Source organism: Triturus cristatus, chromosome 9 (assembly GCF_964204655.1).
Source record: "Triturus cristatus chromosome 9, aTriCri1.1, whole genome shotgun sequence".
NCBI classification, from domain to species: Eukaryota; Metazoa; Chordata; class Amphibia; order Caudata; family Salamandridae; genus Triturus; species Triturus cristatus.
In genome coordinates, this window is record NC_140592.1 from 515,251,901 (window position 1) to 515,277,755 (window position 25,855).

The window sequence follows — 25,855 nt, forward strand, 5'->3', positions numbered from 1 at the left end:
TTACACCAAACCTACAAAAGGCACTTCCTTGACCTGAGGACTACCTCTCTGCCAAATTTAATTAAATTCTGTTCAGCCGTTCGGGCTGTAGCTGTGTCTAAAGGTCCTATGGAAAAATGCATGGGAAAAACGCGTTTTGGGCCCCCCCTTTTATCTCAGCCCCCGCTTGACGAATCCCCTCGAGACTTTCAGGGTAGGAGCGGAGCGTAGCGCCCCACCTATTTTGAAAAATTCGCGAGGATTCGTCAACCGGCGCCAAAGTTATTCAAAATAGAATGTTGCGGATTTCCTATGGAAACGTGGTCCTAACTATAACTACCTACTGGCGACCGCCAGTAGGTAATATATATATATATATATATATATATATATATATTCATGCTCCGCAACACCAGCCAGTTGCACTCTCGAACGGGTGCACGTCAAGCGGGGGTGTTCCCGCTTCAAATATTAAGCTCACAGTTCCATTAGGTAATCGTACCCATCACGGACGACAGCACTCACGGGGGAGAGTTCAAAAAAGGATTTATTATTTGAACCCTGGGCAAAGACGCGTTTCGGCACTCAGCCTTTGTCAATTTCTGCAATGAAACGCGGCAGCCATTACACATTTTAAAGCACTTTCAAAATTTCCGGTGTAGAGACAGAAAACAGACTAATCTTAAATCATCCACAAATCAGAACGCCATCTTTGAACGTCTAAAAGGAAGGGAAGTAGTGCAATAAATATCGCAAAAATTCCATATAAAGATATGCAAATACATTCCTATTACAATATATAATTGATTTGATTTAGCCCACAGATGGGCATTCATATACTGTCTCAAAAATTCCACCAGAACTAAGTAGAACACAACAGCATAGGGGAGTCATACGTGAATCCTGCCCACAGATGGGCTCGTATTATATCTCCTATGACAGGGTTCATAAATTTGCACCTTATATACATACTCATATAGTACAGTTTGCGTCCAATAAATACAAAAAATGCAGATTATATACAAGAATTAGAGGAAAATCAGAGGAAAAATTCATCACAATATAGCAATGTGAATCAATTCATCCTAGATGCACGGCAAGTTCTTCACTACTATTCAAACCCAGTGGATTCTTACTTTGTACGTCGATAATGTAGCGTGATTCTAAACGCCTAAGTTTCTGTATCCTATCACCACCCCTAGGGCTTAGTGGTACATGATCTAGGCAGAAGAAAGAAAGGAGATCCTTATTGTTGCGATGCATCTTGTTATAATGTCTCGCTACTGGGTAGGATTCATCTACATTGTTTATCGCCCTCATATGTTCAAGAATCCGAATCTTAGCCGGATGAATTGTGCTCCCGATATAACGGAGCCCACAAGGGCACACCAAACAATATATAGCATAAGGAGTAGTGCATGTAAGAAACTTGGTGATCTTTTTAGGTGTGCTAAGTCCAGGTACATCATACGTTAAAGTGTGTTTGCTTTTCTTACAGGCTTTGCACTTACCACATGGATAAAAACCATTAAGTGTTTTAAAAGATATCCTGGTGGGTTCTACGTCATGATAGCTATGGACCAAATGATCTCTAAGTGATCTAGCTTTCCTGAACGTAACTAAAGGATTCGTTGGTAGATCCTCTTTAATGATGTGATCGGTGAGGAGGATATGCCAGTTCTTATGCAATATCCTCTTCAATTGATTGGCATTTTCAGAAAAAGTGGTAATCAAGCGGAAGGCACCATTTTTGGACTTATTTGCAGCTTTCTCCGCAAGTAGGTCTTTTCTCGGGATCTTATTCACTCTATCAAGGGCACTACCCAGAACCGCTTCGCTATAGCCTCTCACTCTAAAGCGTTGCAGGCTCAATGCTGCTGCCTTTTCGAATTCCTTATGGCTGGTGTTATTCCTTTTCAGCCTAAGTAGCTCCCCATATGGAATACTATCAACCAATTTTTTAGGATGGCTGCTAGTGGCAAAAAGGGTGGAATTCCCCGCGGTGCTTTTCCGATAGAGTTTAGTTTGTAGCTGTCCATCATTTACGTACACAGTGAGGTCCAAATAATTAACTTCCTTGGTGCTAACTTCACCTGAAAATTTAAGATTCACATTGTTGCAATTTAAAACCTCAATATATGATTTAGCCAAGTCAGGTGGACCGTCAAATATAATGAACAAATCATCAATATAGCGATACCAAGCCTTTATCCTCAAGTTCCAAAGTGCATTAGGCTCCGCCCAGGCCACCTGCTCCTCCCACCAGCCAACGAACAGGTTCGCATAGCTGGGAGCGAAGCAGGTTCCCATGGCGGTCCCCAACATCTGTCTAAACATCTGTTTTTGGAACAAAAAAATGTTGTGAGTCAGGCAAAAATTGACAAATTCCAAAATCATCTTATTGTGTTCATAAAATCTCAGATCACGAGTTTCTAAAAAGAAGCGTATAGCTTCTAAACCGTTAGTATGTGCAATGCATGTATAGAGACTCGTAATATCAAGAACCATAAGACAATAACTGGCTTGCCATTCAATCTCATCACTGTGTGTTAAAAAATCCTTTGTATCTCTCAAATATGATTTCAATGTAACCACATGTTGAGAAATAAAAAAGTCGACATACATAGAAAGGTGTTCAGTAAGACTGCCTTGGGAGGCAATAATAGGTCTCCCTGGAGGGTTCTTGATATCTTTATGAACCTTAGGCAGGTAGTAGAAAGTAGGAATGATAGGATTTAAACACCTAAAAAACAGATGTTCCTCTAGATTTAGTTTATTCTTTTTGTACCAAGAGGAAATCATCTCATGATAATCGGTGATACTCTGATTGTACATCTGTGCACTAGTTCTTTCATAGCATACAGTGTCGTTTAATTGACGAAATGCTTAAATTTCATACTGGGTTTTAGTCAGTAGAACTATATTCCCTCCTTTGTCCGATGGCTTACAAACCAGGGAGGTGTCCATAGATAAATTATCCAACTCCTTCTGATGCTGTTTGGAGAAGTTCGTAATGCTCTTTTTATACTTGTTGTCGTGACGTAAGCGAGTGAGGTCTTTGATCACAGCATCTGAGAATGTGTCAATCGCATCATTGGCCATTTGTGGAAGAAATACCGATGCCGGTTTAAATGGACTTGATCCTCCACTTTGTTGTATTTCATATTGGGCCATGAGTTGTGTAGGATTGATGCCAGTGTTATCAATCTCAGTTGTTTCAGTTCTCAGATCCTCCAGTACTTTCAAAGTTGCAATATCTCTACCAGTTAGAGCATCTGATGTAATTATTCTCTGACTAGGATTCGTGTTTTGCCTAGTAGAAGGTTTCAATTTAAAGTACTTATGAAGTTTCAGCTTACGAGTGAATTTAAACAGGTCAATCCTGGTCTGGGTAAATTCGATACTCCTTTGTGGACAAAACGAGAGACCAAGTTTCAGAACCGATTCTTCTTCCTTGGTTAACACTCTAGGGGTCAAGTTGATTATCGTCAAATTTTGTTCATTCACTTCCGTTTGTTGAAATATTTCCTGCTGCGGGTCATGGGTGGAGAGCCTTCGAATTTTCTGGCCCCCGCCCCCCCGCCTTGTCTTCCTCTTGCTGCCGGTTCTGGAGGCTTGCCTCTGCCTCCCTGCAATTGCTGTTTTCTGATGAGTCGAAATTCCTCGTGAAAAGGAGGTGCATCCATTGGCGCCCCACTCACTGCATCTTCATTGGAGGATTCATCTCCTGTAAGAAACTGACAAAGGCTGAGTGCCGAAACGCGTCTTTGCCCAGGGTTCAAATAATAAATCCTTTTTTGAACTCTCCCCCGTGAGTGCTGTCGTCCGTGATGGGTACGATTACCTAATGGAACTGTGAGCTTAATATATATATATATATATATATATATATATATATATATATATATATATATATATATATATATATATATATATATATATTCACAAACTGCTAGTGGCTCCTTACGGTTCCCAAGGTCGCAGCAGGCGACAAAAAGCAGGCATGGACCACAAATATGTGCTTCCAATATTTCATTTTCCTGTGCTCAGTCGGCCATGACGCGTTTCGATCCCTCCTGGATCTTGGTCACATGGCAGCGCTCACGGACATTTTTTGTCTTTTTAAAGTGACAGTGCATATTATCAATTTCCGGTTTCCACGTTTCTTCTCATAAACATAGAAGACATACTTGATATAATTTTTTCTCGTCGTATTGCTTCATTCAAAATTAGCCAATAACATGTGTTGTTCTAATCATAGCATTTTGTTTACACAATTTGAATCAATGAGTTTATCCTATTTAGGCACAAATAAATAAACATATAAATATGAATATTTTAAATATCTTAACGAATACACTATAAATATTGTATAAATATTAAAATATTAGAATATTTAACCAATAAGAGAATAAATATATATATAAAAAAGAAATGTATCTAAAAAATGTGCAAATTCGAGTTTTGATAAGGCATTGTGCAATCAAAGGTCGATCCAATTATTTCTCCACAGCACATGAATATGTTGCTTGTTTATCATCCATACCATAATGCAATGCCCCCTACTTACTACTAGTGGGCATTTTTGATATTTGTATATACTAGAGAAAATGTTTATGGCTGTCTTCGTTTATTCTCCCCAGTGTGTAACCTAATGTGCAAAGTGTAGTGCTTCTAAATTGTGCTTATCAATTAAAATCAACAGTTTGTTGTGCAAATTCACACTGATTAAAAAACATTATTTCTGGTTGGGGTCAGGTGGCAGCCTGATACAGAATTGTCCAATAATATTTTGATCTATTGTACCAATACATTGAATTTAGTTTAACTGGCCCAGGTGGTCTTGTTTTCATCTGATGTCCAAATTATTGTAGGGCTTAATATTGTACGACTTTCATTAGATTATCCTTATGGTGCTGTATCTAGATACATGTATACAGATCTTCCGTGGTGTTTAGACCCCCCGGATATTTGCTGTCTAGATTGAGGATATATCTAGTTTCCAATCCACGTAAACCCCCTCTCTGTCTCCTCCCCATCTATTCTTTGGGATGGAGTCGATAAGATCGAATGACAGATGTTTCAGGTCATTGTTGTGGACCTCCTTGAAGTGTCTGGCCACTGGGTAGGTGGGATCTTGGTTAGTGATAGCCCTAAGATGTTGAAGAATTCGTTTATTAGCGTGGAGCTTTGTGCTTCCTACATACCTTAGATTACATGAGCACTCTAGGATGTATATAGCAAAATCTATTTTGCACTGCAAGGCTTTTGTGATTTCTATCTCTTGTTCACTGAATGGTGTTTTGAATGTTTTTTTATTTATACAATATTGACAAGCTTTACAACTAGTGCATTTAACAAAGCCTTTTCTTTGGGTAAGCCAATTGGTTTGCACTGTAACTTCCGGGCTACTTTTGACCAAGCTTCCACTCATGGAGGGGGCTTTTCTGTAAGTGATTCCCAGAGATTTGGGTAAGGTATGGCCTATGATTGGGTCATTTAGGACTAGTGGCCAATTGCGTTGTACAATTTTCTTAATGATTTTGTTTTGTTTATTATAGGGTGTAATAAGTCGCAATTGGAGTTGACTATTGTCCTCATCCGAATTAATGTTCTTTTAGACTGAGTAATGTATTTCAATTCAAGTTATTAGTTTTATCGATGGCATTATTAATCGTGGCAGGTTTATACCCCCTTGCTAAAAATCTTTGCTTACTTTCCTGTTGCAGTTTTTGCAGATCCAACAGATTGCCGCATATTCTCTTAATTATCAGCATTTCCCCATAGGAGATGCTGTTAATCAAGTGTCTGGGGTGTGAACTTGTCGAGTGTAAGACTGAATTATCTGCAGTTTCTTTTCTAAATAGCCTTGTTTCTAGTATATTGTCCTGGATGTATAATTCTACATCTAAAAAGTTGATTTTTCCTTACTTATACTAGCTGTGAAGCTTAGATTGATGTCATTTACATTAATCTCGTCAACAAATTTTCTAGCCTCTGTCATAGATCCCTCCCACACCATGAAAATATCGTCAATGTATCTCATAAACAATTTAACATTTTCATTCATAAAATTTTTGTGTGTGACGTTGAGGACCAGCTCCTCCCACCATCCCATGTGCAGACAAGCATAGCTTGGGGAGAAGCTGGCCCCCATCGCCACACCTCACATTTGTTGATATACAGTTTTATCAAATAAAAAAATGTTGTTATTTAAACAAAATTGAGTCAAATCGCTTAACATATTGCAGTGTGCAGACAATTTCATGTTCCCTTTTCCCAGAAAATGTGCTAATGCTCTGATACCATCACGATGTTTGATACTGGTATAAAAAGAAACTACATCTTGAGACATTAGTTGGTAATCTTTCTTCCATTCAAAATTCTGTATCTTTACCAGCAAGTCACTAGTGTCTCTAATATATGTAGGTAGAGCTTTAACTAGATCTTGTAGGAAGAAATCGATGTATTTGCTTGCATTTTCCAGGAGGCTATTTTGTGCAGATATAATTGGATGTCCCGGAGGATTAACGTTGTCTTTGTGGATTTTTGGTATAAAATATATGTTGGGAATTGTTGGATTTTCCTTCTTCATGAATTTATATTCTTCTGAGGTTATAATTCCCGCACTTTTCCAGGCCAGTAATTTTCCGTAAAAATCATCTTTGTATAATATATATATCAAGAACTTAAAATATTTAAAAAACAAGTTATTTTAGTTCAAATAAAAAAGTAAACAACATAAATATCATATAATTTAATAAAAATATTTTACACATTAAAACAATAATAATTATAAAGATCATTTTAACTAAACAAATACATAATAATATAAATTATAACAATATAAAATAAATTATACATTTTTACATTTAATACATATACTATTCCCACTACAATTTATACAAAAGTAGTGTTGGATGTATAAAATTCACTCCTCCCACTTCACACAACGCAACAGTAGGAAAACTGTTACATCACACAGGGGTAAAATAGTGGACTGGTAAAATTAACTATTCCCACACCATTTACTGCAGCAGTAGGTAAACATTTGGATTGCGAAGTGGTAAAACTCACTATTCCCACTCCAGTCAGTGCAACTCTAAAGAAAGTGTTGGCTTGCTGAGAGGTATAATATACTATTCCCACTCCAGTCTGTGCAGCAGTAGGGAAAGTGTTGGATTGCGAAGGGGTAAAATCTACAATTCTCACTCCAGTCAGTGCAACATTAGAAGCAAACAAATTCTCTTCAACATAATAAAAACATTTCAAAAACATATTAAACAATTACAAATATAAATGTGTAAAAAAAAAAGAAATACAAATATATTTTCTATTAAAAAGTAAATAAAATAAAAACATATCACAATGTTAAATACATATAAATAACTACAAATATTATTATAATTAAAATATAAATATATATTCGACAAAAAACAAGTAAAATATTATTTACATCTACAAAACACAGCACAGTTAACACATACAATAATAAATAACATCATTTTTATAAAATACTTACATTTAAAATTGTTATAACCTAAGCTACCCTAATGTCAACGAAGAATACAACACATATCTAAAAAATGTAATTTTAAATAATATTATTTGCACATGTTACAAATTTAATCATTACTTAAAATAATAGTAATATAAATGTATTCCTAAAATAATTATAGTTAATTACCAACCCACCATTTATCCTTACAAAAAACATACACCAAACATATAAATAAAAAACTATTATTCTTTTCAACATTAATTAAGCATTTATTATTAACAAATAAATAATCATAAATTAAATATTTAATTAACTACCCATCATTTACTCCACCATCAACTCACACCTAGGTGCCGATTCCGATCCGTAAAAAAAATTTACCGTCCGACTCGTATCCGTATTTTTTCACGTACGCATCGTACAAGTACCGTACAAACGGCCAAGTACGATTCGGACGTGAAAAATACCTACGAATAGTGTCGGGAAATTTCTACGAGAGGGAGTCGAAATTTTTACGTCCGAATGGCCTCGTGAAAAGTGTACGAGAGGGAGCCGGACATTTTTACATGCAAATCGTAAAACAAAAGTCCGAGCGCGCAAGTACGATTCGTACCGCCCGTCCGAATACACAACCGCATGTAAAAGGCCCCGTACGGAGCCAACGCTGTAGCACACATGTACATGGGTAAACTTGTGCCCGTGTACGAGCCGTACAGACCCCCCACCCCCCAATATGTCAGCACCGTACACCCCCCTGTCCGCACTGTACCCCAGGCCCGCACCTGTACGCACCATACCCCCCAAGTACGCGCCGCACCCCCGCATGTACGCGCTGTCCCCCCCATGTACGCGGGTACTCCAGGCCCACACCTGTATGCACCGTACCCCCCAGTACGCGCCGTACACCCCCATGTACGAGGCTACTCCAGGCCCGCACCTGTACGTGCTGTACCCCCGCATGTACGCGCCGTACCCCCCCATGTATGCGGGTACCCCAGGCCCGCACCTGTGCGCGCCGTACCCCCACTGCCCCATGCCCGCACCTCTACGCGCCGTACCCCCACCACCCTAGGCCCGCACCTGTATGCGCCGTACCCCCGCATGTACGCGCCGTACCTCCCCATGTACGTGGGAACCCCAGGCCCGCACCTGTACACACCGTACCCCCACCACCCCATGCCCGCACCTGTACGCGCCGTACCCCCACCGCCCTAGGCCCGCACCTGTACGCGGCGTACCCTCACCGCCCTAGGCCCACACCTGTACGCGCCATACCCCCGCATATACGCACCGTACCCCCATGTACGCGGGTACCCCAGGGCCGCAGCTGTATGCGCCGTACCCCCACCGCCCCAGGCCCGCACCTGTACGCACCGTACCCCCACCGCCCTAGGCCCGCACCTGTATGCGCCGTACCCACGCATGTACGCGCCGTACCCCCACAGCATGTACGCGCAGCACCCCAACCCCGTACCCCAGCACCCTCACCCAGCATCGCATATGTACGGACCGTATCTACGCGAAAAATAATCGTCCAGGACACTGTAAAACAGCACAAAGAGGGTCAATTCGACTCGCACAACACCACAAAACACGTCTACATTACAAAATACATCTCAAAGACTGACCTGGCACATCCAAACAGGCAAACAGAGGCCCAAACTCACAACCACCTCTTATAACACACCCACCAAAATTCAGACACAGCCACACCCAAAAATGGACCAATAAAAAGGGCCCACACACACAACCCATGAGCCTTTGCAACAGACCCACTGCTGCCAGACCCCACACACAAACAACTGCACCTTACTGAGCCCTTAACTACACCTTAATTCACACACCTTCACACAACCTCCTTCACAAACACCCCCACACACATTCACACACACACTGTCACATTCACACCCACACCCCCACAACCATCCACACCCACACCCCACACCATGCCCACAGACAAGAATCCAAAGTTCACAACGGCGGAGCTGGAGATCCTTGTCAACGAAGTCATCAGAGTCGAGCCACAGCTGTTTGGAACATTGGTCAGACAGACCAGCATATCCCAAAAAACCAGCCTGTGGCAGAGGATCGTCGATAAGGTGAATGCTATTGCGCCCATCCGAAGGACCAGGCATGAATGCCAAGCCAGGTGGTACGATCTGCGCAAGGCAGTCAAGAGGAAGATTAATGAGGAATACGCCCAGAGTCACATCACTGGAGGCGGGCTGCCCCGCAGACCCGTACTCTACCATCCCTGGGAGGAGAAGGTGATGGCCACGCTTCCGCCGGTGGGAGTACATGGAGTCCAAGGAGTCGCAGAGCCTGGTGAGTACACAAACAACTCACGTAACATGGGGGGAATGCCATCCACACCACAAATACACTAAATGCACGCTACTTCCCCCAAGCCCTCACTGCACACAACCACACTCAAAAACCACGCTCATGCCACCAACGTCTCCATGCACCATTCACAAATCAAGCCAATGCCATTTCCCAGGCTACACCAACCACAAACCCAAGACTGGATGTCCGGGAGGCTGGGAGGGTGGGCCTCACACAACACATTGTGAAAATGAGAAGCAGACACAAATGCCCTCAGCCCATATGGCATAGGTACATTCCCATGCACAATGCACAGGGACTGGCAAAGTACTGACAAGGTAGCTGACACTTGGCCCTGCTGTATGCAGCACAAGGCCTTCTTGGGACCATTGTACACTCAAACACCAACTCCACAAGCACAGGTAACTAGCACAGGAACTCACACTCACTGTCATGCCAGCATTCAACATTGGGGGACAGACACATCACCTGGGAGACCCAATGACAAATCACACAACACCCAACAGCAGGCCCGGTCACACACACCCCCCTTACACAAGCACACACCTCCGGGGCAGGCAACGGATTTACACACTCTTACAATGGACACGTGACACAAGACCAATCCATAGCCAAATAAGCATCCTAGCCTAATTTCTACAGGTCAAACACTCAGGAGAACATCTCAATCTGTCCCCTGCAACATACCCATCCCCAAGTGGACATTGAGAGGAATGCTAGGCACATCCAACTACCTGGAGGAACTGTGACAACATGAATATGTATGAAACATGGATGTCGCATGAAACAGCATTAACATTGTCTCTCTCTCACACACAGGGCAACGTCGTGGAACTCCCCCCAACACTGGGGGGGAACAATCACGGGCCCAGGCTCGGCATGAAGATGACCCCACCGGCAGCGACGACTCTCACCACTCCGTGGATGACCCCGACCAACCTGGCCCCTCTGGTGCCCAAGCCCCTGCAGCACCTGCGTCAGGTACATCTTTGCCAACCACCACCCCCATTCCTGCCACATCCCAGGAGACACCCAGGAGCCCTGCTCGCACTGAACAACAGAGCCAGTCTGACCAGGAGGGACAATGTTCTCCGGGCACCCAGGAGGAGGCAGGCAACCCTGCAAATGCCATCCCTCAGGGGTCCCGTAGATCCGATGTGCCCACAACGGCAGGCCAGGCTCAAGTGGGCAGGGGTGGTGGGAGTGGAGGCAGGCGGAGGCGCAAACCTGACCAGCCAGCTGAGGTAACCGGTATGTCCCACATATGCCACATCCTGGACACATACCGGCGAGACACCAGGGGCATCAGCCAGGTAGTGTCAAGACTCACAGAGATGCAGGGGACCCTATACGAGATCGAGAACATGCAGGCCGAGCAACATGCCAGTCAACAACAACACCAAGGACGGATGGAGGCAAGACAGGCTGAGCTCCTGGCGGTGCAAAGGGACATTAGCCATTCACTCCGTCGGATTGCCGACAACATGGGCAACCCTCCCTGTGACAGCAGGCGCAAACCAGCACCAGCCACAGGGAGGGAGGAGGAGGAGGAGGATTCATCCGACGGAGCGTCCCAAACATCGTCAAGGCCTGCATCTGAGGGTCCCCGGAGGAAGGTGGGTCGTCCATGGAAAAGACCGTGAGAGTCAGCGTACCATCAACATCTCCCAGGTCACCTGGCCTGGCACCTGGCCCTCTGGCGCAACAGCAGCACCTCATCCAATGACATTCTCTGCCACATGGACTTGCTGGTCACAGTCTGACCAATGATGACCAACACTGTGCTCTGGACTCTGATGACTTCCAATGCCAAGGATACCATCTCCCCCTGTGAACTTTGGATTCTATTCCCCCGGTAGAGCACCTAATTTCACCTACCAAAACACGTAGCCCACCGCAAATAAAAATATTATTTGGTTCATGAGACGATGCTGTCATGTAGCTTAATTCCACAACATATTTGTGTGTAAATGTCAAACTATGCCTGAGTGTTGAACTAACTCCAGCCAGCCATACCCTGGGATCTGAATCTGGTACAGGACACACATGGGTAACAAGGTATCATTCAAAGCAGCCATGGAGCAGAACCCTCACCTGTGATGGCCACAAGCTGCTGAGGGGGGGCTTGCAATACTGTGCGGACAGACCTATTTGGAAGATTATCATGAAGGCATAGAGGTCATGGCTCATGTGGAGGTTCCCTGGGAGGGAGTCCCAGGTATGTGTGGGCAGGTGGGAGAACTATGTCCTGCATGCTGGAGAACGGTGGATGTGAAGAATGGTGGCCAGCGCAAGGTCGGATGCACGGAGATGGCCCAACGGGTTTCGTATGACAAGACGTACAAGGTTGGTTTTGTGTCGGGGTTGTGGACTGCCTCCTGAGTGTGGGTGGGGAGTGTTGAGGTCATCCTGCAGCAGACAGTAATCCATTGCAGCTATCTATGGTGGACGGTGATGTGGCTGGGACGCAGGATGTTGAAGCTGAGGTGTGCAGATGCACCCTGGATGTGGACAAGTTTCCCCGGAGTTTGCATGTACGTGCTCCGTAGAGGGCAGGGCAGTATTTGACACGGATGTTGTCGTGGACATGGGGGATGGTCTGTCTTTCCTTGGAGTGGATCAATCTGTGGATCATGTGCATAATGCAGAGGGCATTGCAGCATGAGGTACAGATGCTGTGGACTGACATGGCAAATGTGTGCGAGCAATGCATCATGCACACCATCTTGTGTGTCTGGCCACTGGGTGCTTGTGCAGGGCTCTTGCGGGTGAGACACAAGCACTTGACCCAGCTGTAAGGGGACAATCCTCAGATGATCACCTCAGTCCTGTACAAGTCCAGCCTCAGGTGGCTCATCTACCGCCATTCATCAATGGATCTCATGCATTCAGGAATAATGGAACTGGCAATGTCTGCGTCTTTGGTGAGGGTGAGGAGCACCTGGCTGTCAATGGCATTTGAGCTGATGAGGTGCTGAGTGCAAGTGATTGTGGAGAGGGGGGTCCTGAACACATTGTAGATTGACACGCTGAGAGATGATACCTGTGCCATGTGCCAGACGACGACACCATACTACATGCAGAAGCCTTGAGTCCCACTCCCATGGCCTTGCTGGGGTACAGAGCCGGTGGGGAGTAGGAGGGACATGACCTGGTTGGTGTGACAGGGCCTGGAAGGCGTGGCAGCGCTGTGTAGGCAGTTGGAGTTGCACACTCAGCATGCAAACCTGTCGTGTGTGCGCTTAGGGTATGTCTGACAGCAGGCGGTAGATTTGCGGATGGACATTGCTTGGAGTGTGCCTGCTACATCAGACTGTAGTGTGATGTAAGTTATGCAAGGACATGAGGGTCGTGCAAAGTGCACGTTGCATGTGCTGATGGTCCAGCCTTTGCCACCGCGTGGCGCCAACTGTGGCATAGACAAGCTGAGGACAGCCAAATGAATGGGTGGAAGGAGGAAGTGAGGAGCATCTTTGAGGCGTGTGTGTTGCCAAATCAGGATACTCTGTGGGCCCTTGCTGCAGGGTCCGCAGCAGCAGGTGGCATGTCCTTGAAAATATTCCACAATTTGCACACAAAGACTAGGATGTCAGAAGGACAACTGCAACAGGCGTGTGTAAAGGAAGGAGTGTCCGGTTTCACATGGCACACCCAGAGACAATGCATGCACAAACACGAAAGATGAATGACACCGGATCAGGGAACTGAAGGCCGAGCTGCGCACAGGAGACACACCCTCAGCAGGTGTTGATGGCCCATTGTGTGGACCAACATGCCACAATACATACACAACCATGGACTTCATGCACAATAGGGATCATTATCCATGAGGAACTGCATGCATGTTGCTAAACTACACATGGATTCCTATGCACAATCTTTCACAACTATGCCAGAGATGCCGCATGCAAAGTGGCAAGAGACCAGCATTGACAGAGATGAGGCACCTTGGAGTGTGAGGAACACCTTTATTACTCAGGCTCACACTAAGGGAAATGCATCCTTTTGAACAGACTCACAGGTCATTCCTCTGACCATGTGGGACCTACAATGGACACCCCCTGCAACACACAGATGTGTAAAATCCTACTGGGCTGGCACACAAGTGAAGTGGGTGAGCCAAACACCCCTTGCTCCACACGGAGAGTCTGCAATTCACCATTGAGCCTCTTATGGGGATGTCCCACACTATGTCCACCATCAGCATCCCGTATGTTCCTGAGGGACGTTTTACACACATTGATGCCTTCATCACATTCCACAAAACATTACAGATGACTGTCAGGAACGGTGAATATCAAGTCATGTGCCCCATGGTGAGTCGACAGGTATGCATGGTAATAGAACATGCACAGGAGCAGTCCCAACATAAACCAAACACGTACCACCCACAAAATGTCTTGCTGCACTCCTTACCCAAATTTACTTTTCACCATGTCCGTGCATGGAACGCTGATTCAGCACACGTTGCAATACTCATGAGGAATAGCTGGAGGCCAACGATGAAACGAGCAGACGACAGGCACAAGACACTGTGGATGACAGACACACCACAAGTCAGCAAAGAGCTAGTTATCGGCAGACATGGACATGTACTCTACAGGAATGATGTTGTCACCATGCTAATTTAACAAATTAGTGTCCCAGCTAAAATGTGTGGAATTACATCATCACTTGAATGACACATCAGAACACACCTCCAAGTCACTTAGCACACAGTCAGCTGGACACACACATTGCAACACATGCCACACAAGGCTCAAAGCGTGCATACTCAGACACAGGGACTCACCATTATGAGAAGAAGTTGCGGATGAGCTGACTCCGGATGTCCTCCTCCTCCTCCTGCTCCTCACTTTCCTCGTGCCCAAGCCCTTCATCCTCCACGGGTGGATGTTCCTGCTCATCGGGATCCAGGATGAGTGGCACTGCCTTCTCCACTGCCATGTTGTGCAGCATGCAGCACACAAGGAAGATTTTGCAGACTTTCACCGGGGCATATGGGAGGGACCCACCGGTCTTGTGGAGGCACAGGAATCGGCTCTTCAGGAGGCCAAACGTCCTCTCAATCACGCGCCTGGTCTGCCCATGGGCGTCGTTGTAACGGTGTTCTGCGGCTGTTCTGGGATTGCGGAGAGGCGTCATTAGCCATGGCATGTTGGGATAGCCAGAGTCCCCTACATGGAAACATCATGTGAAGAAGTGGGTCAGGAGATGCCGTAAGATACAAAGATACCGCTAAACAGAGGACAAACAGAGTATACCCACCAACAAGACATGCTCATTCGTCGTGCAGCCGCAGCATCATTTCTAGCACCCTGCTACACCTCACGATATAGGCATCGTGTGCTGACCCTGGAAAACGGGCACAGACATGGGAAATCCACATGTTAGGTAGAACACCACAAGGGCATTAATAGAGTGATAATGTTTGCGGTTCCTAAAGGCTACCTCCTGTGCCTGTGGTGGTACCAAAGCCACATGTGTCCCATCAATGGCCCCAATTACATGAGGCATCCCTCCCAAGGCATAGAACTCACCCTTGACACCTGTCAACTGCTCACAAGTGGGAAAATGGATGAATTCATCCAGGTGCTCCAACATGGCTTCTAAAACATCATGCAGGACACAGCTGAACATTGTCTGGGACATGCCACCGACATCAGCTATGGTGAATTGAAAGGTACCGGTGGCAAAAAAATGTAGGGCTGCCATCACCTTCATCTTGGGGATCAGAGCAGTAGGATACCTGTGTCGCGGTTGGAGGTGTGGTTCCAGCCGGGTGGTCAAGCGCTCAATCATCTCTTGCGAGAAGCGGTATCTTCGGATGCAGTCATGTTCACACATGGCACCCAGGTCTGGCATTGGTCGGGGGAGAGGCGGTGCCCTGCAGAGATTTGGAAGGAATAACGATGAGCGAGTACATCACAACAACAATGTCAATGAAATGAGCACATGTTCAACAGCTAATACACATCTGCTAAATACAGAGTCTGGTCTGTGCAATACATCCAGCACACGTATGCCAGCAAGGTGATACTCCTACGAAGAGCCAGCTACAATAGTTTATTTGCAAGGTCGACGTGACACGCCATGAAACGAGCTGTGTGACAGACATCCACATATCTGCATTTGAAGGATGTAATCTCATACAGACAGCAGGCGGGAAGCTAGACGCACAGGTCAGATGTCATTTAAAAAGGGCAGATCACACACCTTTCCATGAAGGGGTACATGTCAAATGCTGATAAACCAGACATTGAGACAACGCAGATATGTCCTCAGGTCGCAATACCATCTTCGATGCATGCAGACACATGTCACGTGGTATTGCACATGTGGCATGGTGTGCGTAATTGTGTGCCGTGCCCACCACACCTACCCTTCCCCCTCCTGTCCCTGCGGTGCCTGGTCCTTCACCACATGATGCCCCCCCCCCAGTCGCTGAACCAGAGGTTTAGTATGTGCAGGCAAGCTAGGGGAGACGCATGGCCATGTGTCCCCCCCAAGGACTTCATATCTGGACTGGCCATTGGCCTTTGTACATAGTGTTCTTTACTACATCTTATTTTTTCATGCTGAATAAAGCATTTTCTTTTCCGTTTTGAAAAGTCTTGCATTTCATGTATTGATGTTGATGCTGAGGCTCCAGGATTTGGGGTTGTGGGAATGTGTTATGTTTCATGGAAATGTTGTAGTCTGCATCTCATGGGGTGGAACCTGGTATCTGCGTGCCCTCACAAGGTCTCTGCAAATAATCTTTGGTCGTGTCTGCTCTTTGTGTTTTGAGACATTGTCCCGAGGAGTGTTCCTTCCTCTGTGGCACCTGACATCTCCCCTGCAGAGGGTTGCACAATTGTTGTGTTGCCCTGTGTCTACATTTCCTTTGTTGGTGATGGATCCCTTCAACTCTGGCCATGCCTTCTCAGCAATGTCTCCGGCTGCATCGTCTGTGCCATCCTTGGTACTCACTGTACTTGTGTATAGAGTATTTTGCCATGCCTTCATGGAGAAATTGTCCCTTTTCCGCACAATGCATGTGTGTAATCTCAGCCTAGCAGACATATGGTACTTGTTCTGCTGGGTATTTGAACACCTGACTCACAATTGTGGGCATTGTATCTGTGGGAACTCCACCCTATTCCTTCCATGACAGACAACATCTTGGTGGCTGTCCCAGCACCTGTACATTCCTATCAGTCCTGGGATGTGCGTGACAGTGTGTGTTCCCTTTGTCTCTCTTAGTTTAGTAGGCATTGACATGACCATACAGTCTTGTGGCATGATCTCTGTGTGTGTAATGTGCAGCATCCGCCAGGGGTGGGTATGCATGTGTGATTTGTCCTCACACCCACATGTGGTGTGTCATGCAGTGGGGGAAGGACATACATCCTCATGGGAGTGGGACACTGCTGTCAGTGATGCGTTGTTATGGCACTATCAACATAGTCCAAATATCGGGATGCATACAAACACCCATGGAATTGGGATCATCTGATAAGGATGTACACACCCCCATGTCTGTGTCCACTGCTGGGAGTGATAGGCACCCACCCCTCACATGTCTGTGTCCACTGCTGGGAGTGATAGGCACCCACCACTCATATGTCTGGGCACTGCTGGGAGTGATAGGCACCCACCACTCATATGTCTGGGCATTGCTGGGAGTCCTCTGCACCCACCCCTCATATGTCTGGGCACTGCTGGGAGTCCTCTGCACCCACCCCTCATGTGTCTAGGCACTGCTGGGAGTGATAGGCACCCACCCCTCATATGTCTGGGCACTGCTGGGAGTGATAGGCACCCACCCCTCATATGTCTGTCCACTGCTGGGAGTCTTCTGCACCCACCCCTCATATGTCTGGGCACTGCTGGGAGTGATAGGCACCCACCCCTCATATGTCTGGGCACTGCTGGGAGTGATAGGCACCCACCCCTCATATGTCTGTCCACTGCTGGGAGTCCTCTGCACCCACCCCTCATGTGCGGAGTGACGTAGGCACGAATCGTACTTGCTGGTTCGTAAAACGCTGCCTGACTCCGTCCGGACGTCACGTACGCGGTGTCCCGGATCGGAATTGTGGGTACATTTTTGCCGGTCGGTGTTTTGTACGAATCGTACGGAGATGGTATTTCTGTACGATTCGTACTTGCGGGTTTGTAAGGTGGTTTTCCCGGGTACGAGTCGGACAGAGAAAACGCTCCGTACGACAGTTCGTACCCGGGTTTTACAGGATCGGAATCGGCATCTTAATGTATAAAATAAAAAATACATGTACATATTTTACACAAATATTTTTCATTTCTATAATTATTATACATTCACATGCTCTTACAATTTAAATTAACAAAAATAACTACACAATTAACATAATTAATAAACAACGTAATAACTATTATCAATTATGAATTAATTATGACTTAATTTAAATTAATTTACTTTCCACACTATACCCCTACAAAATACACACCCCACACCTAAAATGTAAGTAAAAAAAAAATTATTGCACAATTAACATAATTAATTATCAATTAAATACTTATTATCAAATAAAAACGAAATATTACTTATAGTTAATTTACTTCCTACCCAGTACACACATATAAACCACACAACCCACACCTAAAAATGTAAGTAAAATAAAATGTCATTGCACAATTAACAAAATTATCAATTAAATGATTTATATTATTTAACAACTAATTATTAGTTAATTATAACTAATTTACATCCAACCTGTACCCAAATAAACCCCACAACCCGCACCTAAAATAAAAAATGTTAAAATAATAATTAAACAATCAGCATAATTAATTATCAATTAAATAATGTGTATTAATTAACAAGTAAATATTAATTAATTAAAATTCATTTACTTCCCACCCTGTACCCCTTTAAACTCCACAACCCGCACCTAAAATTTAAATAAAAAATAATAATTCAACAATAAACATAACTATTTATAAGTTAATATTAATTAAAACAAATTCTTAATTAATTATAATTAAATTACTTCCCACCCTGTACCCCTATAAACCCACAACCCGCTATGTTACTAAAATTCACAAAAAATAATTAAAATATATTTAGTAACTACTAAAAATGTAACAACTACATTAAAAAACAAAGTTATACAAAAAATGTACATCATATACATTTAAAATATATACTAATATACATAATATTAACTAAAAAATGATATTAACAACTATATTTTTCTAAACGATATTAATGACCGACATTTTCAAAATCGATATGACTTACCTTAAAATCAATATTTTTGACAACGATATTCTTGCAGATGATATTTCCATATCACAATATTTTGCACACAATATTTTGGTAGGACGATATTTTAGTTTCGATATTTTGTCTGAATACCGGGGGCCAAAGCAAGTGAGGGTGCATGTCAAGCAATGGAAACGTTTGTGGTGAGGAGATTACAAATAAAAGAACAAAAAAAAGCCAGGATGGGAGAGATGGGGGGATCAATGGGTGAGATGAGAGGGACTAGAGGGAGCATCATAGAGGATGTGGGGGCACATTTGAGCAGGAAGCAGCAAAAGTAGTTTTCTGATTGTGATAATTGAAAGGATATAAGCCATCCAATCAATTGGACAGTAAAGAGATTATGCACTAGATGAGGGACTGTAGAGAAGACACTTTTATTTGTAGTATAGAATAAATAGCACTGATCCATTGTAATAGAAGAAACATAAGTTGCTGCTGCAGAGGACACAGGAAAGTCCTTTTAACTGGTAACAAGTAGAACAATAATACAGTAGTATTCCACATGAGAACACAAAGCCAACCAGTGTATATATAATGCATATTATGTCATGGGCTGCTTAGACATAGTATGAACACAAAAGAAACAGTTGCCCCAAGGCAAACACACAAAGAGGATTTAAAAGCTATGGAATAAGCAGCATGCAAACAAGCTGACAAGAAAGCTATTGAATGGTAAAGAATGGGCTGGCCCAAAGCCCACTGTACGTATTGGCATTGTCGACAATAGGTCTTCCAAAACACAGCTAAAACCTGTCTGTAGGAGGAGGAGCCTAGCGCGCAACCAAGATGGCCGCGTAGGTGCGAGGCTCCCGAGGACCTCCGCAACCTCCTACGTTTATCCTGCCTTCATCCTGAATCGGTTGAGGGGACTGTGTCGGTGAGCCTGAGCCGAGGTGGTACCCGTTTTCCGTTTTTGAATCGGACCCCGGGTGCCGGGGTGAGCACCGACCGAAGTTTGCGGCCTACTTCCCTCCTGACCCCGGATTCGAGTTTGGGGGTAACCCAGTGGCGAAGTGAACAACAACGGCGGGCTGGACCTGGCGAGTCGCGTACCCCGCACTTTCACTTTCGCTTTTGACTCCCCCTGCCCTCATCGCAAGTGGGATTACGGCGCTTCTTTGTGTTGGGGTGGCCTCGCTGGGAGACCCTGCCTGCCTGCCTGCGGTGGCCCACTCTGCCGTCCTGGGGTGACCCCCGGGGCTCTCGGCCTTGATTGGTTGCTCTCCACTGCGTAGCTGGTGAGGGCGCGAGCCACACGACGATGGCCACGAAGCAGGATGGGGATCGGTTGAAGGCCAAGTCTACCCGGCGTGGCACCGCGCATCAGGCCAACATTATGGACCACTACACCCTCCCGAAGGGGTCTCCCGGCGGATCGCACAAGTCCTCCGAGTGCCCCTCGGAAGCCCCGGATTTGCCTGCGGATCTGACTTTGCAGGATGTTATGGGCGCCATTGCCGAGATGAAGACCTCAGTGGGCCAGCAATTCGACACCTTGGCACATAAACTCGACGCGGTCCTCATCGATGTCAACCTTGTTAGAGCCGATCTCTCTAAGACCAATGACCGGGTCGACTCTTTGGCCCACACCGCGTCGGGCCTCATGACTGAGGTAGCGGCCCTTCAGTCGGCTCCGTCAGGCAAGTGCGCTTCTGGATCGGCGCCTGGAGGACTCCGAGAGCAGGGCCCGGAAGAATAATATCCGCATTATTGGAGTGCCCGAGGGACGGGAGGAGTCGGCGGCGGATCTCTTTGTGGAGGACCTGGTCTCTACCCATCTCCAGCCTAAGGGGCTGAGCAAATTCTTTGCGGTGGAGAGGGCCCATAGAGTTCCCGGAGGCAGGCCGAAGGTCGGAGCCCCTCCGCGGCCTCTTATTGCCCGTATTTTTAACTTTCGGGACAGGGATGCGATTCTGCAAGCTTCCAGACTGCAAGGGCCGATTAAGCTGGAAAACATGGAGGTGAACTTTTATCCTGACTTCACGCAGGCGGTCCAGAAGCAGAGACTGAGTTTCCTGGGTGTCAAGCGGCGGCTTCGGGACATGAACCTAAAATATGCCATGCTCTTCCCAGCCAGGCTGCGGGTGGAGGCGGATGGTCGCACTCACTTTTTTGACCGTCCTGACATGGCCGGGGACTGGTTGGACACTTTGACTGGGGGACATGGTCGGGATGGAGGGGGGGCGACGGGAGGTGAGCGCTCACCGGACCGGGTCTGAGGTACTGACACCGTGGCTCACCCCGTATGATGCCACTTTTGGCCATGCTTAGGGTCTTTTGCCTATTGTGCCTTGTTTCTCCTCCATGGGAGGTTGTGCTGGGTCTCGAGGGGGTTCTCCCTCCTCCTCTAGGGGGTCTTAGTAGTTTCATTTACATAGGGGCGACAGGCACACTGCAAGTTGGGGGGGCTGTTTGGGCTCATGCATGGGTGCAGGGAGGGGGGAGTTTTGTTGGGGCTGTTGGGTTAGGGTTGGGTATTGTTTATTTGTACCACAAGGCAGATGTATTGTTGTGTTACTTCTACAGTGCTCCCTGGGGGGAGATGGCTCGACTTCGGCTATGATGGGGGGTAGGGGACTGAGTCTTTTGTCCTGGAATGTTAATGGACTGGGGGACAGGATAAAACGGGGTGTGGTCCTGCAGTTTTTAAAACGTATTTCTCCCGATATAGTATTTCTGCAGGAAACGCACCTCATTGGAAACTCCTTTCGTGCTATGAATAGACGGGGCTATCGCCTTGTAGCCCACTCGGGCTTCACCTCTGGTTCGAGGGGCGTGGGAATCATGGTTAAAACTTCGCTCCCGTTGGAAATGGATGAGGTGTTCCATGATGACAGGGGACGATACACGGCTCTGGTGGGTAGATTGGAGGGCAGAGTGATTGTTTTAGTTTCTGTTTATGTCCCGCCAGGGCTGCAAACAACTACTTTCGCTGATCTGGGATGCCTCCTCCTTGGCCTTCCGGAGGGGATTCTAGTGGTTGGGGGAGATTTTAACGCTGTAATCTCCGGTACTGAGGATCGTCACCCTCCTAGGGATCTCCCCCGTGCCCAAGCGTGGTTGTCCGGCCTCTTGGATACATTGGGGCTGGTGGATTGTTGGCGGCTGAAACACCCTACGCAGATACAGTACACCTTTCATTCCGGGGCTCATGGCAGTCTTTCAAGGCTTGATTATGTTTTGATGCCAGCGGCACAGGCGGGGAGGGTTGGGGAGGTACGACATTTGGCGCGGGGTATTTCGGACCACTCCCCGCTCCTGCTGCACTTCGACATTGTCCCGAGGAGGGAGGGGAGGGTGGTCCCGGTCAATCCCTGGTACCTGCGTGACCCCACAATTCGCGCAGATTTGGTTAAATCTCTTGAGCGGTATTTTGAAGATAATGTGGGGTCTGTATCGTCTGCGGTCTCTCTGTGGGAGGCGTTTAAGACGGTAATCCGGGGGGAGGCCCTGTCCCTTATTTCCCATTCCCGGTGGCGCGGGTGGGAGGAGGTGACCCGTATTGAAACTGAGATAACTGAGTTGGAGGGTGCTCTGGAATGTGGGGTGACGGACGACAAATTACATGCTCTCCGACTCAAGCAGGCGGACTATAAGGCCCTCGTCACGGAGGTAGCCAGGGGCCTCAGTAGAGAGCAGCATGGGAGACTGTATGATGTGGGTGATAAGGCTGGTAAATTGATTGCGTGGCTGGATAAAAAGGAGAGAGCGAGTCGAGTTGTCCCGTCGATTGAGAAATTGGATGGTGTGTGTGTCACTGATCCGGGTGAAATTGTTGATTGCTTCGCAGAATATTTCCGTGGGGTGTATTCCCCGGTATCTTCCCGCTCGGAAGAGGATTCCCATGCTCTGCTCAGGGACATTGCGCTGCCTTCCCTTTCGGATGAGGATAAAGTGTCGTTGGACGCCGCCCCTACATCTGAGGAGATTGCCCTCGCCATACGTTCGGTCGCTTCCGGCAAGGCCATGGGTCCTAATGGCCTTCCCATCGAATTGTACAAGCTGCGACCGGATACGCTGGTGCCACATCTCCGTGCTATGTTCCTCGCGGCCCGTTCGGCGGGTTCCCTCCCGCTGGACCAGCGTCTGGCCACTATCGTGGTTATTCATAAGGAGGGGAGGCCGAGGGATCGGGTCACGTCTTACAGGCCCATTTCTCTGTTAAATGCGGAGCCCAAAATTCTCGCCAAGGTGCTGGCTAATCGGCTGGTTAGCGTGGTGTGCGATCTGATTCACCAGGACCAGTCCGGCTTTATCCCTCATCGCAACACCGCGCTTAATCTGCGGCGTTTGCATGGGGTGCTCGCGCGGGTCCCGTTCATACGAGAGCCGGCCATTTTGGCGTTCTTGGACGCCACTATGGCGTTCGACACGCTTGAGTGGCCATATATTTGGGCGATGCTGGCGAAGTTTGGTTTTGGCCCGGGATTCATTGGTTGGGTGAAACTGTTATACTCCGGACCTCTGGCGCAGGTGGTGGTGAACGGTAGAGTGTCGGCTCCGTTTGAGCTGGGCAGGGGTACGCGGCAGGGCTGCCCGCTGTCGCCGCTCCTCTTCGCGCTTGCCTTGGAGCCCCTGGCGGAGTGGCTGCGGTGGGATCCTTCCATTCGTGGTCTCCGTTGGACCCCTGAGTATGAGGATCGCGTATCCCTTTACGCAGATGATATCCTTTTATACCGTGCTTCCCCGCGTAAATCGCTGATTGTATTAGTGGATGTTTTGCATTCCTTTGGCCGCAATTCTGGCCTAGTCATCAACTGGGCTAAATCCTGTGTGTATGTCCTCTCCGGGGAGACTCCTATCCTACCGCGGGGCTGCCCTATCCAGGTCGCTCCACAGGGATTTAAGTACCTGGGTATCTTTATCACCCTGGACGCTGAGGCCCGATATAAACAAAATTTGCTCCCCCCCCTCCAGCGCCTGAAGGAGGCCGTGGCGCGTTGGAGGCGCTTGCCGCTCTCAGCGCTTGGCCGTGCGGCATTGTTTAAGATGATGTCGCTGCCACGTTTCCTATATGCTTTACAGAACACGATGGACGTTGTCCCGGCGCGCTACTTTCGCGAGGTGGAGAGTCTGCAGCGCCACCTATTCTGGGATGGGAGGCCGCGTATCGCCCTTGCGAAGCTGACACTCCCGTGGTATGACGGGGGGGTCGCCCTCCCAGACATCAAACGGTACTCCTGGGCCTCCCAGCTGGCCGCGATAAACCACGGCCTTTACGGGCCCGCTCTAAACCCGGCCTTTGAGATGGATAAACTATTACTGCCGGGTGGTGATTATAATCGGGCGCTTTATTCTCGATCGCTCGACGCGCGTCTGACGGGCCCTACGCGGGTCATGGTACGGGTGTGGCATGCGGCAAACTTGTATGCCTCTGAGCGGCTGGGCTCCCTGTGGACCTCGAAGGGCTTTGAGAAGTGGGACATGATAGGCATCAGCAGGGTGGGCGATCTCTGGACGAGGGGGGGATTCAAAACGTTCGATGTGCTGCAGACGGAATTCCAGTTGCAGGACAGGGAGTACTTTCGATATCTACAGGTCCGTCACGCGCTGGTCTCCGTATTCCCGGATGTTGCCTCCATCCCGGAGTACTCCCCTCTGGAAGATAGAGTGCTAGATGGGCATGTGCCGGACGGCACGATTTCCTTGATTTACAAAAAGCTCATCAACGATCGCTCTGGACTGTTGACTAGCCTTCGTGAGGCGTGGGTCGCCGATGGATTGGAGCTGGACGACGAGGACTGGGTGTCTGCGGTGGCCTCCCCGAAAGAGGTGGCCATACCGGCCCGCCTTCGCTTCGTCCAGCTCAAAATACTCCATAGGGTCTATGTTACGGGGCCGGGTCTGATGCGTATGGGATATTCCGTGGATGGGTTGTGTAAACGTGGGTGTGGTTCCTTAGGGACCTTCGTCCATATTTTGTGGGAATGTCCGGAGGTGGCGCGATTCTGGCGTGGTGTGCATGCGGTGTTGCAGGCGGTCACACATGTGCCGCTGCTTCCTGAGGCGAGGAGGTGTCTGCTAAATGTGTGGGAGCCGACTGATTACTCAGTGCCGCAGACGTGGTGGGTGACTCTGGGCTATATGGTGGCCAAGCGTGACATAGCGCAATTGTGGGGCTCCCAGAGGCCGCCAACGATCTCGGCATGGAAGGACAACATGGATTGGTGTATGGTTCGGGAAAAGTGGTGTATGTCGCGAGAGGTAAGCCTGGGAAATGGGTGAAAGTATGGGTCCCCTGGAACTCCTACCGTGGCGGAATTTGTACCCCGCCGCTGACGCCTGATCTGGCACTGGCCCCGTCTCCCTAGTCTCCTTGTCTCCTTGGTTCTGGGTACTGAGTCCACTTTGTCTCCGCTCCGGCCTGTCCCCCCCCCCGCTTTTCCTGTGGATCGGTAGGGTCCTCCCCAGGGGAGCTCATACTGCTGCTTCGACTTCTTGCTGCCTTGTGGATTTGTTTGTTATTTCTTACATAAAAATGGAACCGCCATCTGGGGGTCCGGACGGTGTGGCCGCCAACGTTTTTTCTTTCCAACTCCTGTGATCTCTCTCACGCTGCAGCGTGTGTTTCCCTCTTGTATTCTATGCTCTTATTGTTTGCTAGCGGCCGGCCCGAACGTTGTAGGCCCATTTTTGTATATCTTTTGACTTCTGTAATAAAGGTTTCAAAAAAAAAAAAAAACCTGTCTGTAGGAGAAACCTAAAAAGCTTGGTTGACATCACTCCAAAGTCTCCAT